This window comes from Macaca nemestrina, chromosome 7 (assembly GCF_043159975.1).
Source record: "Macaca nemestrina isolate mMacNem1 chromosome 7, mMacNem.hap1, whole genome shotgun sequence".
Classification (NCBI taxonomy): domain Eukaryota; kingdom Metazoa; phylum Chordata; class Mammalia; order Primates; family Cercopithecidae; genus Macaca; species Macaca nemestrina.
Genome location: NC_092131.1, coordinates 82,324,940 through 82,339,094, shown reverse-complemented (window position 1 = coordinate 82,339,094; position 14,155 = coordinate 82,324,940). Strand labels below are relative to the sequence as shown.

The 14,155-nt window shown below is 36.9% G+C and overlaps 2 long non-coding RNA genes across 2 annotated transcripts in view; one reads left to right on the top strand and one right to left on the bottom strand.

Annotated features, from left to right (window-relative positions):
- LOC139364326 (uncharacterized) overlaps positions 1-14,155 on the bottom strand; it is a 317,275-nt gene that overhangs the window by 37,692 nt on the left and 265,428 nt on the right. The gene's annotated exons all lie outside the window — the stretch shown is intronic.
- Positions 1-14,155, top strand: part of LOC105477890 (uncharacterized) — a 197,432-nt gene that overhangs the window by 173,706 nt on the left and 9,571 nt on the right. The window lies entirely within an intron of this gene.

The window sequence follows — 14,155 nt, the reverse complement described above, 5'->3', positions numbered from 1 at the left end:
CCAGGAGACTAAGCTAATACAATTCTGAAACTCATGTTGTGACCAGTAGATTTTGAACTTGAGTGTTTTTTTTTTTCCTTTAAGATCAAGGGCATTCCTTTTCTAGTAAAGAAAAAAAAAGAAAGAAAGAAAGAAAGAAAGAAAGAAAATGAAGAGCATCACTAGCTGTTCATCATGTTCTCATTAGTCCCTCACTTATCATTTATGCATGCATAGATCAGTTATTGCTAGTATTTCTTCATGGAGGGGAAAAACAATCCCAGACATTTTTAGATGAGGGCCTGATTTTCAGGCTCAAGTGAGTCATCTAGTTATAAGCACCAGGAAAAGGGGCCATATGGCAGAGAACCTGACAGACCCTTTAATGACTGGGACAGACCCTATATTTATTGGAGTGTGCTCCAGATTTGAAGGTCAAAGTTCTCATGTATTTTTCTTGGTCCACTTAACTGTATTATCTAAACTTGATTAAAAATGACCTTATGATGGCAGTTATTTTCCTGAAAATATTAGGAAATACTGGCAAGCAACTGAGAATAGTAGGAAGGCAAGCACTTAATGGGTTGGACTATCATAAAGACTTTGAGTTGAAGGGTGTGGGGAGGTGGCTTTGCTGTACAGAATATGAATCAATTACAAACACACTCGCTCTTTCCAGGTCTGGGAGCCCAGAAGCCCCTTCACACCAGACTAAGGATGCCAGGAAAAATCAATAAGCTATTGAATTGGGTTCTCTGGGGGAAAACAGTGTATTTTGTAATTTCAAAATAGCTCTTTCATTAGAGAGCTGAAGAGGGTATAGCAGACATTGCATTTCTATAAAATATAAGCCTGGCAACATTCAGATCTGTTTTAAAATTAATAGAGCTTCAATCTTTTTTATTTTGGCAATAAATTGAGTTGTGACGCCTGCTAACTCTGTCTTCATTCTGATTTAGTAAGCATTCATTAAGAACAGTTTTGTATTTCTCTAACTGCGTCACCAAAGCTTCTTTCTGTCCCCTGGACACTAAATTAAGTATAAGAAGGATTGCAGCAAAGCTAAATAAATAGATCTTTAATTTTCCCAAGCAACACACACACACACACACACTATCTATCTATGTATCAAGTTAGGGTGTTGAACATTGGAAGTAGAGGGAAGATGGTTTGTGTGTAGGTTTAGTTATCAAAATCTACAGCATATAGGCTGACAGCTTTTGAAATACATAAACTGTTTCTCCCTCTCCTGTTTCCATAGCAACAGAGTGCACAAAGCCTTAGTTTTTGCACATAGAGAAAAAATTGGGAATGGAGTCTGGAATTGTCTGGAACAAAAGAAGTACACAGAAAATGGAAAATGAAGCATCTGTAGTCTCAAGAGCCTCATATTTCTTCACCGCTCCTTGATGTTATTATTCAAAACATGTATTGGAAGGCATGTTGGGGTAGTTTTGAACAGTTTGGTCAGGATCTGAAAGGTTAGGGCATCCCTGTCCACCTTTGACAAGCCAGAAGAGCCAGCACAAATAACTCACTGTTGCCTTTGTCTTCAGCAGTTGCATTATGACTTCCTTTTTTCAGGTATTCGTCATGATCTATTGTCCCTTTACCACACTGCAGGGTGATTATTAAGATCTTTGCATTTTCTTTTTTCTCCACCCATTTGATTAAAGAGTCAATGATAATGCCCTAAATTCAATAAATAAAGGGAGGATGTGACATATTCTTTAAGCAAGAGGGTCACAAAGTGAGATATAATGATCAGCCAAGCAGCCAAAATCCGAAGCAGGGCTTCCCTGGTTGGGCGAGAGTTTAAAGGGCTGTATCAACCTTGAATGGATATATCTCATTTATTCCCACATAATCTACGTGTATCTGTCTGGAGGTTCTGTGTCCTTCATATTGATTCAAAACAATTTCTCTGAGTTTGACTTAAATTTCTCTTCCCAGAGGGATAGATATATATGTGGAAAAATTTACCCAATGCAGTAAATATTTTACCAAGCTATCCTTTCTGTAGACACAAGAAAGTAAACTACTATTCAGTGTGGAATATCAGCTTTCTTTAAAGCAAACCTTTTTTTTTTTTTTTTTTTTTTTTTTTTTTTTTTTTTTTTTTAGCGGAGAAAGTAAAACTAAATGACTCTCTTATAGGTAGCCCAGTCGACATTAAAAGGAAGTGAGCATTGCCAATTCCTCACATCTCCTCACCGGTCTGAGACCACTGAAAGTGGTATAGTGGTGTACTTCATACGTCCTTTACTAATTAGTTGAGGTTATTTCGGTAGAGACAAATGTGCATCATATTCTCCCTCGCCAACCCCTTAACAGCCAAGAGTAAACTATTGTTGCCTGTCCAGCTGGGGACATTTCCTGAAGCAGAGTCATCATGACCAGGTATTTGGATTGGTTTTGCTTGAGTACTCTTGGAGCAAGAAGTTAATTGCTGATCTTCCCTAGGGAAAAGATGCAGATCATACTGCATTCGGGAAGTTCTATGGCTCTTTCTGTGGCTCTTGGCAGTTTGTACAGAATTCTTAAAGGGATTTTTCTAAATGTAGGACATGCCCTAAATATATAATGGCATGATAAACTGGATTAGCTCAGATGAAGCCATTACTGTCTATTTGTAAATAATAAAGCTTTTAAAGAAGCATAGGAATGAAACCATACTTAACCAATAGACTCAATGGCTCCTAAGGGGTTTTTTGGTTTGATTGGGGAAATAATAACACGTTTTCCAAAGTTGCCAAAACATACTGACCAACTGGTCCATAAGGAAAATTGCTAGGTTAAAAACAAACAAACTTTTATTTAAAAGAAAGAAAAAAAACAAAATACAAATTCTACTTGACCATCAGCCCTTAGACAAGAAGGTTTAGAAATTTTCAACTTTTTAGTACTGGAGACATACTACTTTTTGGATAACATTGGTTTTTGCTAGAGATGACAGTAACCTATAGTGGTTTGTCTTCAAAGAGTGAATGTCCTCCTCTGGTACTTCTGTCTGTTTCTCTTGACATAAGTTAACAAGAACTGAGAGAGAAATCATTTTCTTAGCCTCTTCCTTTTTAATTCTTGAAATCTTGTTTTATCTCCACTACTAAAAGCAAGACCAAAGGACTCCTCCATGTGAGTCGAGCTGACCCCACAGACTAAGGACACACCTGACCCACATTCTTTGAGACAGTCAGAAGAGGTGGAACTCAGGGGTCAGTTGTCCTGGTATTGTTGGTGTCTCACAAATCAATAGTGGTCCTATGGCAGTATCTGTTTACCCTATGACAGGCTGTCAGGGATCTGCACCTGTGAGGAATGAATAAATCTATTAGGTTGGTACAAAAGTAACCACATTTTTTGCCATTACTTCTGCACCAACCTAACAGAATTCTTCTTTCATGTGACCCAGAACCCACCCTGTCATGGCTGACCCTGGTGATAGTCCTCTTGTTTCTGACTGTATGCATATCGTCTCTCTTCTCTTTAGTCTTAAATATTTAAAAAACCTCTTTTTCAGCTCCCTAAATCATACTTTCTAAAATCATTTCTGGCTTTTCTATGCATTCTTTAGCAATTTTTAAATTGTTCACTTCCAAGGGCCCATGTCATTCTCTCCTTATCACGTGCTCCTCTCATTCTTCTGTTTTCCCACATTCTTTTTAACCTCTCTCACAGGCTCAGTGAAGTGGCTGAAAATTACTTGTGCTGAAAATCCAGAAGGTATTACTGCACTGTGGACTCATTTGCAGGCAGTTCAGCTGGAAAATCTGAAAATTGTGTTACTGTTTTTCTCTGATTCTTACCACTGGATATAGCATTCCTATAGGCTTTCATAGCTTTTTTTTTTCCCCCTTTCCCTATTCCTATTTCAGGAGCTTCTATGAAAGCATATTTTGAACCTCCTGGAAAAGTTAGCTGTTCCTAAAAGTCCCTCACACTTCCTTCTTGAAAGTTATACTAACATTTACTAATGTGGTCGATTTGCCTCTGTATCTGCTTCTGGCTGAGTGTCTTTATGTAGGTCTATCTTTAATATGACCCATACAACATTCCCTCAACCTCCTAGAAATAAAACCCCCTTTCCAATAAAAATCTTCATAGAAACCCAAATGTTGTAGCCTACACTGGGAGACTGGGGAAGGCACTAGGAATACTATCTAGTTAGTCTCCTCATAGCCTCACCAGCAGTGCTCCTTAAACACCCACTTTGAGGCCTAGGTCTTCTAGAACAATGTTGGAAAAGCATTGCTATAAACCATAAGTGATCAGCGTTAGTCCAGTATTAATCAAAGTTAGGATTACATAAATCAAATTCTATTATCAGTTACTTCCTAACTCACACTTGCTGCCATACTGCTCTTAGCAGTTCTGATCTTGGCCCTCCCACCATTCCTTGATGAGTGACATGAGACAGCTTCTACTGACCCACTTCCAGGTTTTTATGTGGGTCCACAAAGAAGCCCCTCTCACAGCCATCATGAAACAGCAGCCACTGGTTGCCACATTTTCAGTTAGCACATTTGTAGACCATTCAACAAAGGATATATTAAAGACTTTAATGCTAAATATAGTTTTCAAATTGCTACCAGGTATTTATTATTTGAGGAAAAAGCCATACTATAGCCATAATTTCACCTCCTCACTAGATATTATCCACGATGGCACTCTTTCTAAACCCAGGGGACAGAGAGAAAAATAAAGCGCAGGTAGTGAAAGAAAAAAATGCACAATAAAATCAAGATATCTATGGATACATTAATTTTCTGCCTTCAGATTCTTATTTCTTTTCCTTGTTATTTGTATTGCTTAATTATAATACAGTGAAATTGACTTTTTGATGTATAGTGTTATGAACTTTACACCCGTATACAGTCATGCGATCACACCAGAATCAGGATGCAGAGCAATTCCATCATTCCAAATACCTCCTCCGTAATACATTCTTTTCTTTGCCTTCCTTTCTGAAATATAATTCTGGGTTTACACTTGTTTTCTGTCAATGTTTTAAGAATATTTGCCGCTTCCTTCTCATCTCCATGATTTCTGGTGAGAAATTCATTGTCAGTTGAACATTGTTCTCCTACAAGTAATTGATCGTTTTTCTCTGCCTACATTCAAAATTGGGTTTTGTTTGTTTTTGTCTTTAGTTTTCAAGACTTTCATTATTATATTTCCGTGAATTTATTTGAGTTTACCCTGATTGGCGTTTGATAAACTTTTCCAAACCATATACTTACATCTTTAAACATAGTTTTCAGCATGTATATGTATATGTGTACATATATATATATGTATATATATATTTTTAGTGCTGCACTATTCTTTCCCTCCTTCAAGACTCTGATGACACAAATATGAGACCTCTTGTATTGTCGCACAGGTCTTAAGGATCAACTCTCTAAAAAAAAAATCTCGTTGACTCTGTGTTATTCATACTGGATAATTTATATTAATCATTCAGCTTCATTCAAGTTGAGATTCAAATCTATCTCCAATCCACTGTTGAGCCCAGCCCGTGAGATTTTTATTTTATTTCTTATATTTTCCATTCCATAATTTCTATTTGATGGAATGGAAATAGAAATTATTTCCTCCTTATTTGCTAGGTTCTCTTTTATTTCCATTCACTATTAGCGTGTTTTTTATTACGTATTAGAGTATTTACGTACTGACTACTTCAAGGTATTTGTCAGATAATTCCAACACCTGTGTCTTCTTGGCATTGTTGATTGTTGTTTGCCTTTTCTCATGAGAGTCAAGGTTTTCCTCATGAGAGTCAAGGTTTTCCTTGTTTTCTCATATCTTCAGCAATATTGAATAGTACACTGAACATTTTAAATATGAGACTATCAACCTTGTTTTAATATTTGTATTTTTATTTCAGTAAGCAATTTACATGGTTAGGTTCATTCTGCAAGTCCCAACCAACTTCTGTGAGCTGTGGTTCTTATGGCAGTTACGTTTTCAAAGCCTTTGTAGTGCTATTAATACCCATCTCACATATGCAACACTGTGGGTAGTGATCTATTTCCATTTTAAAAGCCTTTGGTATGCTGGTTCGACCCATACATGCCAGCTTGAGTGAACTCAGGTATTTCTAAGAAATTTTATTGGCTAGTTTTCCTGAGGTTCTTTCTGTAATATGTCTCTGTGACTTTCCAGTTCCCTGGGACTTCCCTTTCTGGGTGTCCAGCCACAAAGCTGAGTTTTAGTTGCTTCATTTTGAATTTCTGTGACTAAACTGGGAGCCAAAAGGAAGTAGGGCAAAGAGAAAAAAAGGCAACAAAGCTTGATGCAACTGTTTCAGGATCACAACTCCAGCAATTAGAGTGGACAATTACCCTCCTTCTTTTGCTTTCTGTGGCCTCCTCTTGCATTGTGGCCTGTTCCACTGCCATGATATGACTGCTTATAGGATAAGGAACAAGGAAACAGAGGTAAGAAAAATACAACAGGGAAGTCTACACTCTCTGAGAATGAGAAGCTCCCTTTCTGATTCCCTGAGCCAAAACTAGCAAGCTTCTCCTGGAGCTCTCTGTTCTTTCTAATGCCTACTTTAAGGTTTCAGACTGCATTGCATTCAGGCTAGGAGGTACTGGAGAAGAAAAATGAAAAATTCACCACCATTTTGGTGGTACTTTTAATTCTTGTCTTCTTCCCCAGTCTGCTTACTACTATTTTCTTTTCAGGATTCTCAAAGAGCTGCTGCATGCCTTCTGTTCAGATGTTATAGTCGCATTCAGTAGGAGAGACAAGACATCTTCTGCTGAAGCAGAACTCCACCATTTCCTAAACACAGGGAATCTCCAAACAGGGTTATCATGTATAATTGTACGAAGGCACTTTGTCCTCCTTCATGGAGATTTTTTATCACATCAATTATGCCGTGAATGGCATCTTTCTGGTATTAAGTAGTAGATAAGCTCTAACAACTACACAAAGGAATCTTCTTTCTTCTATCCACATTTTCTTCTCTCTTCACATACCTTCCCCTCAGTCATCATATACAGTTTTATAATGCACTTTTGTTATGCACCTGAATCTCAGATTTATTGGGTCTAGCTGCATCCTCACAGTGAGCTCTGATCCCACATTTTCAATCACCTGATGAATATTTGTACATGGATACCTCACTTTTACTTTTACAGACAACAGGTGAAAGACAAATCTTGTCATCTTTCCCATAATAACTTTCCCTGACTTCACCGTTTCTAACTGGAGCAAAATTATTCCTTTACTATCAATCAAGCTGAAAATCATCTTCAACTTATTTTCCCTCATTCAGCAAATATAATCAGCCAAAAACCTTTCATTCTCTCTTTTGAATTTAATTCACCTGATCACTTCTATTTTCTGAATATTAGTCCAAGTCCTTTATATGCTGAGTTAAGATAGTAACAGTAGATATTATTACTAATATTACTGCTATTCCTATTCATGATCACCATCATCACCACCACCACCCTTATGATTCATTGGATATCTATTGCAATCCTTTTCTAAATACATTGGGTGTATGTGCTAACCACAACCTTGGAAGGTAGGATAAGTGAAACATGATTCTATTTGTAGTTATCCAGTGTATGTAATGCATACATCTTTAAGTGGAGAATGAAGGCTAAAATGAAGCCAGGATTATACTCATCTTTCCTCACATGCAAATAATGTTGCAAAATCTACTCAGAGACCTAGAGGAAAGTTTTTCTGTCTTTCTTTTTTTTTTTTTTTTTTTTTTTTTTTTTTTTTTTTTTGCACAAAGATGCTGTCTACTTCCCAAACAATGTAGTGTGCTCCTGGGCTTCCCCAGCCCTATGGGGTTCCTTTCTCTAATTCACATAAAGATGTGTTTATATTACCATTCAGGACATAGGCATGGGCAAGGACTTCATGTCTAAAACACCAAAAACAATGGCAACAAAAGCCATAATTGACAAATGGGATCTAATTAAACTAAAGAGCTTCTGCACAGCAAAAGAAACTACCATCAGAGTGAACAGGCAACCTACAGAATGGGAGAAAATTTTTGCAATCTACTCATCTGACAAAGGGCTAATATCCAGAACCTACAAAGAACTCAAACAAATTTACAAGAAAAAAACAACCCCATCAAAAATGGGCAAAGGATATGAATAGACACTTCTCAAAAGAAGACATTCATACAGCCAACAGGCACATGAAAAAATGCACGTCATCACTGGCCATCAGAGAAATGCAAATCAAAACTACAATGAGATACCATCTCATACCAGTTAGAATGGCAATCATTAAAAAGTCAGGAAACAACAGGTGCTGGAGAGGATGTGGAGAAATAGGAACACTTTTACACTATAGGTGGGATTGTAAACTGGTTCAGCCATTATGGAAAACAGTATGGCGATTCCTCAAGGATCTAGAACTAGAAATACCATATGACCCAGCCATCCCATTACTGGGTATATACCCAGAGGATTGTAAGTCATGCTGCCATAAAGACACATGCACACGTATGTTTATTGCGGCACTATTAACAACAATAGCAAAGACTTGAAATCAACCCAAAGGTCCATCAGTGACAGATTGGATTAAGAAAATGTGGCACAGATACACCATGGAATACTATGCAACCATAAAAATGGATGAGTTTGTGTCCTTTGTAGGGACATGGATGCAGCTGGAAACCATTATTCTTAGCAAACTATGCAACCATAAAAATGGATGAGTTTGTGTCCTTTGTAGGGACATGGATGCAGCTGGAAACCATTATTCTTAGCAAACTATCGCAAGAACAGAAAACCAAACACTGCATGTTCTCACTCATAGGTGGGAACTGAACAATGAGATCAGTTGGACTTGGGAAGGGGAACATCACACACCGGGGCCTATGATGGGGAGGTGGGAGGGGGGAGGGATGGCTTTGGGAGTTATACCTGAAGTAAATGATGAGTTGATGGGTGCTGATGAGTTGATGGGTGCAGCACACCAACATGGCACAAGTATACATATGTAACAATCCTGCACGTTGTGCTCATGTACCCTAGAATTTAAAGTATGAAAAAAAAAAAAAAAAGATATGTTTATATTGATGGTAGATTACATGGAAAGGACAGGAGAAACTTTCTCAGGGCAATATTAATAGTCAAGTTATTGAGATACATTTGGAATTCTGGTCTCTCTCCTGTATAATCCCCTTAGATCTGGTTTCCCATAAAACACCTTTAGCACATTAACATCAGAATAATCGTCTTAACCTATTACTTAAATTGTGTAATTTTGCCACTCAAAGACCTTCACTGACTTCCTCTTCCCCATAAGATGAAGTTTAGATACCTTGGCCTGAAACTTAGAACACATGATGGTTTGATTTTGGCAAAGCCTTTTGATTTTTTTTTTTTTTTTTTTTTTTTTTTTTTTTTTTTTTGAGACAGTCTTGCTGTGTTACCCAAGCTGGACTGTAGTGGTACAATATAGGCTCACTGCAACTATTGCCTCCTGGGTTCAAGTGATTCTCCTGCCTCAGCCTTCCAAGTAGCTGGGATTACAGGCACCAGCCACCATGTCCAGCTAACTTTTTATTTTTATTTTTTAGTGGAGATGGGGTTTTGACATGTTGGCCAGGCTGGTCTTGAACTCCTGACCTCAGGTGATCTGCCAGCCTTGGCCTCCCAAAGTGCTGAGATTACAGCCGTGAGCCACTGCACCCAGTCTGGTATTTCTTTTTTCAACTTGTCTAATATTTTGTTCTAAAGAGAATAATCTAGTATTCCCAGATATGACGTAATTGTTTGCTTGATTGTTGCCATTACTCTTATGTTCTGTATCAGAAAGTCTCCCCTCTCCATTCTTGCCAACTATACCTGTTCTTATTCTCCAGGCTGCCTTTCCATTAAGCCATTCCTAACTACCCTACCAGGGTAATCCTCTCTAGTCTTCCATCAGATTCTTTGTGCTTCTCTTATAGTTACATCATTTGTAGTCATGTTGCTTTGTCTGTGTATAAGATTTATGATCTCCTTTCTGGGAGATGCAAGTTAAGTTTACATTAACATGTATCTTTGAATTCCTATTATACCCAGTGTTGTACTGGATATATAGTAGGTGTCAAAAAAGATCCTCTAAGTAAAGGACTCTATTACATTGAAATATCAAAAAAATGGATTAGGTGCAGGGTAAAGGCCCTCAAAATGCCATCTGCACATTTCAAAGATAGTTGTCAACTACATTTCCTCACAGGTTGCTGTGTGTAGACTTAATAGAACCCCAACCTAGGCATAAGTTTTTTAAATCACCTACTTCAGTTGTGAGAATGGGAACAGGTTCACATATCCATAATCTAGTGGACATAAAATTTTAAGTCCTAAAAAATTGCCAAAACATTTGTTTCCATTTCCCCTGAGGATTATTTTGGTAGGTATTATCTCTATAGGCATTTTGAAACTGTTTCTTTGACATCAGAACAATTGTAAAAGGGTAAAAATGAAATATATCCAGTCAAGCTATTACTGTGTTTATATAATATCAACTGCTAGCTTGATGAATTATCTGTCATTTCTTCTATACCTGTTCCCTAAAAGCACACATGCAATGTGAATTGATTGAAAAAGTTTATGTGATAAAAATAGTGAATACTAAATATAAAAAATTAGATATATAAAAGTATGTAAAATTATCTTATAACTTAAAGATTATTTTTAGTACTTGGGACAGTTTATCCTAATAAGATAAATTCATATATTTAGTTTCTGTCTTTTTCTCTAATTTTTATAGTCATTCAGTCATATGGTTAAATGTATAAAATATCACATATGCTGGTATCATATTCTATACTGGAGCATGTATGTCTGTGTTACCTTTTATAACCTTCCACCACCAATGGCTATTTGGTTGGTTTTTATATTTTTAGTAACAAGATGTTAAACATATTTATATACAAATATTTTTCCAAATCCCTGATCAAGACAGATTCTTGTAGTGATCCTATAAGGTCAAAGTATATATATACATATTTGGGAATCCACTGCATATGAAGGCTCTTCTATTTCACCAGATTTGCTCTGGAGGATAGCTGCTTTGTTTTTGTCCTTTGAAATGTAAGTTTCAAACTACAAGTTTTTCTGAATAAAGTTTTGCCCTCGCATTCCATTATATTAATGTAGCGTATTTTATTTAGTAGTATGTCTTAGTCCATTCTCTGTTGCTCATAACAGAATACCTGAAACTAGTTTATAGGAAACAAAATTTCTTTCTTTCACTTATGGAGGCTGAAAAGTCCAAAGTCAAGGAGTTGCATCTGGTGAGAGCCTTCTTGCTGGTGGGACTCTGCAGAGTTCCAAGGCATTATAGGGCGTCACTGAGTGAGAGGGCTGACTGAGTGTGCTAGCTCAGGTCTCTCTTCCTCTTTATATAATTCACCAGTCCCATTTCCATAATAACCCATTAATTCATCCATTCATGAATAGATTAATTAATTCATGAGCGTGTGACCCAATCACCTTTTAAAGGCCCCACCTCTTAATACTATCACATTGGGGATTAAATTTCAACATGAATTTTGGAGGTGCCAAACATTCAGACCATAACATAATACTACTAGTTTGGTCATTTGGGGTGTTGCAAAGTTTATTATGATACTACTTCTGTAAGAGTAATTTTGATGCATCAACTATTTTTAGCACATTATTTTAAAAATATATTCCCAGAAGTGAAGTTACAGAGTTTAACAGCAAACACTTTTTAAGGTTCTTAACACATTTATCTAGAAACCAAGTGCCATTTTATATCATGGGTGTACCTTCCCCATTGCTAAGGATTGTAGTGAGTAAATAATAATATTAAGTTTACCAATATGACAGGATGTTATTTAATTTTGCATTTTTAATAAGGGATTGAGTCTTTTTCAAACACTTACGGCCCATAATTTTTCTAGAATGATTATGTGATTTTAATAATTGGTACATACAGCCCGATGTTTTATTTCTGGCAGTGAATTTGATTCTCATAAATTAGTTTACATTGACTCAGAGGAGGGCCTTGAAATAATACATTAATAACTAAGATTAATCACATAGCACTTCATAATTTATGTGCCATTTTAATGCATTATGTATATCATTTGATCTTTCAAGAATTCTAGGGGCAACAAAATTAAGATAATTCTCCTGTGTAGGTGAGGACACTTTTGAAGGGTTGTTCACGTCAAGGCAGAGCCACGTGAGGGCATTTTTTCATATCTAATAGCACACAGCTAAATTCAAACCTTATGACCCATAGTCTGGCAATCTTTGTTCAGTTTATAGTAGAACCATTCAATAACTGGTCCCCAGAAAAGAAGCACTGGTTTCACTGAGAAGCTTTATTTACTTTTTTTAGATACAGTGTTGCTCTGTTGCTCAGGCTGGAGTGCAGTGGCATGATCTCGACTCACTGCAACCTCACCTCCTGCGTTCAAGCAATTCTCCTGCCTCGGCCTCCCAGGTTGCTGGGACTACAGGCGCTTGTCACCGTGCCCAGCTAATTTTTGTATTTTTTAGTAGAGACTGGGTTTTGCCATGTTGGCCAGGCTGGTCTCAAACTCCTGGTCTCAAGTGATCCACCTGCCTCAGCCTCCCAAAGTGCTAAGATTACAGGCATGAGCCACTGCACTCGGCCTACCGAGGAACTTTTAGACCTTTTTAGAGCTTCAGGCCAGGGTTTTTGGCCCAGGTGTTTTTTATGCACACTAATGTCTGTAAAGTACTACCTTAGACTAACAGTATATGTAAAATCAAGTGTGTATAACTTTCCTACAAAATTTGTGTGTAATACCAAAAAGGAAGAAATAAATTATGAGTCTGAAGATTCTTCAAATAATAAATAAACTACTAGTGGAAATTTACAGGAATTAAATTTTTTTAAAGAAGGAAATTATAGATTAAAAAGCGTTATATAATATCCATCAATTAGTTTTTTCTACAGACAAATGTGGACATTAACCAGGAGCTCTGCCTACACTTAGAAATTTTCATGGGTCCAGAAGAAATATTTTTCTTTCTATGCATAGGAATCATTGGCGGTGGTTTTTCAAAATGCAGAGGTAACTTTGCTAGGCTTCCACTTTAAGGGCCCCAAGCCCCAAACCCAAACCCAGAACAATGGCATCTATGGCTGTTTGCATTTCCAGTCAGTAACACAGACTCCCAGCCTCAGGATTTACCAGCCATTAATAAAAACAATCCTAGAAGGAAGACATAATGCATCTTATCAATCAAGAAATGAGGTGTTTTATTTGAGAATGTGCTATGAAACACAGTAGTTTCCTTTCATCTGGAGTTTTCCTTTTTTGCAGTTTCAGTTACTTGTGGTAAGATCATTTTAGAGGGGGAGATCACATTCACATAACTGTAATGATAGTATATTGTTATCGTGGTTCCATTTTATTATTAGTTGCCATTAATGTCTTATTATACTTAATTTATAAACTTTGTGTTAGGTATGTATGTAAAGGAACAAACGTTATATATAACAAATATATATATTATATAATATTTAATATATATATAAGATTTAGTGTGATCCACAGTTTCAGGCATCCACTGGGGGTCTTTGGATATACCCTCAACACAGATAAGAGGGGATGACTGTTTTTGGGGATGTTGGTCATCTCTGCTAACATGTCAGGATCTCTTTGCTTACAAGTAAACAGTTTGATAACTAAGTTATAGGGCATTCCCAGGCTCAATATTCTGTTATTTTCCCTTCTAAAGAAAATGAGCACCCTAGATGACAGGGCCTGGGATGGAAGGAATGAAGTAGCCAGTGGACAAAGGGAAAACGATTTAAGGAGTAGAGGAAACAAAGATACATTTTGTTGGAGCTATAATTTTGCCTAAAACCAGGCCTCAATTTTGAGCAATAGGTTATAATGTGCCATCACCCTGGGCACTATATTTTTAATTATGAAGCTTGTCACCTTTATATATAGTCATTTTGAGATTCTGTAATGTACATTTGATGTTCCTCCAAATTTAGGAATAGTGAAGTCTCTCATTTTGTGAAGAAATGCTTTATTTTTTGTTTCTCAAGGACATTATCTGCTTAAATGTGTTCTCTTTGGCATTCAAACAGAAGTGCTTGATATGCTTACATCCTGTGCATATGAATCTAACTAACATGTCTCAAGAGGCCAGTACATAGGAATTTCTTGTCAGCAAAACTGCGC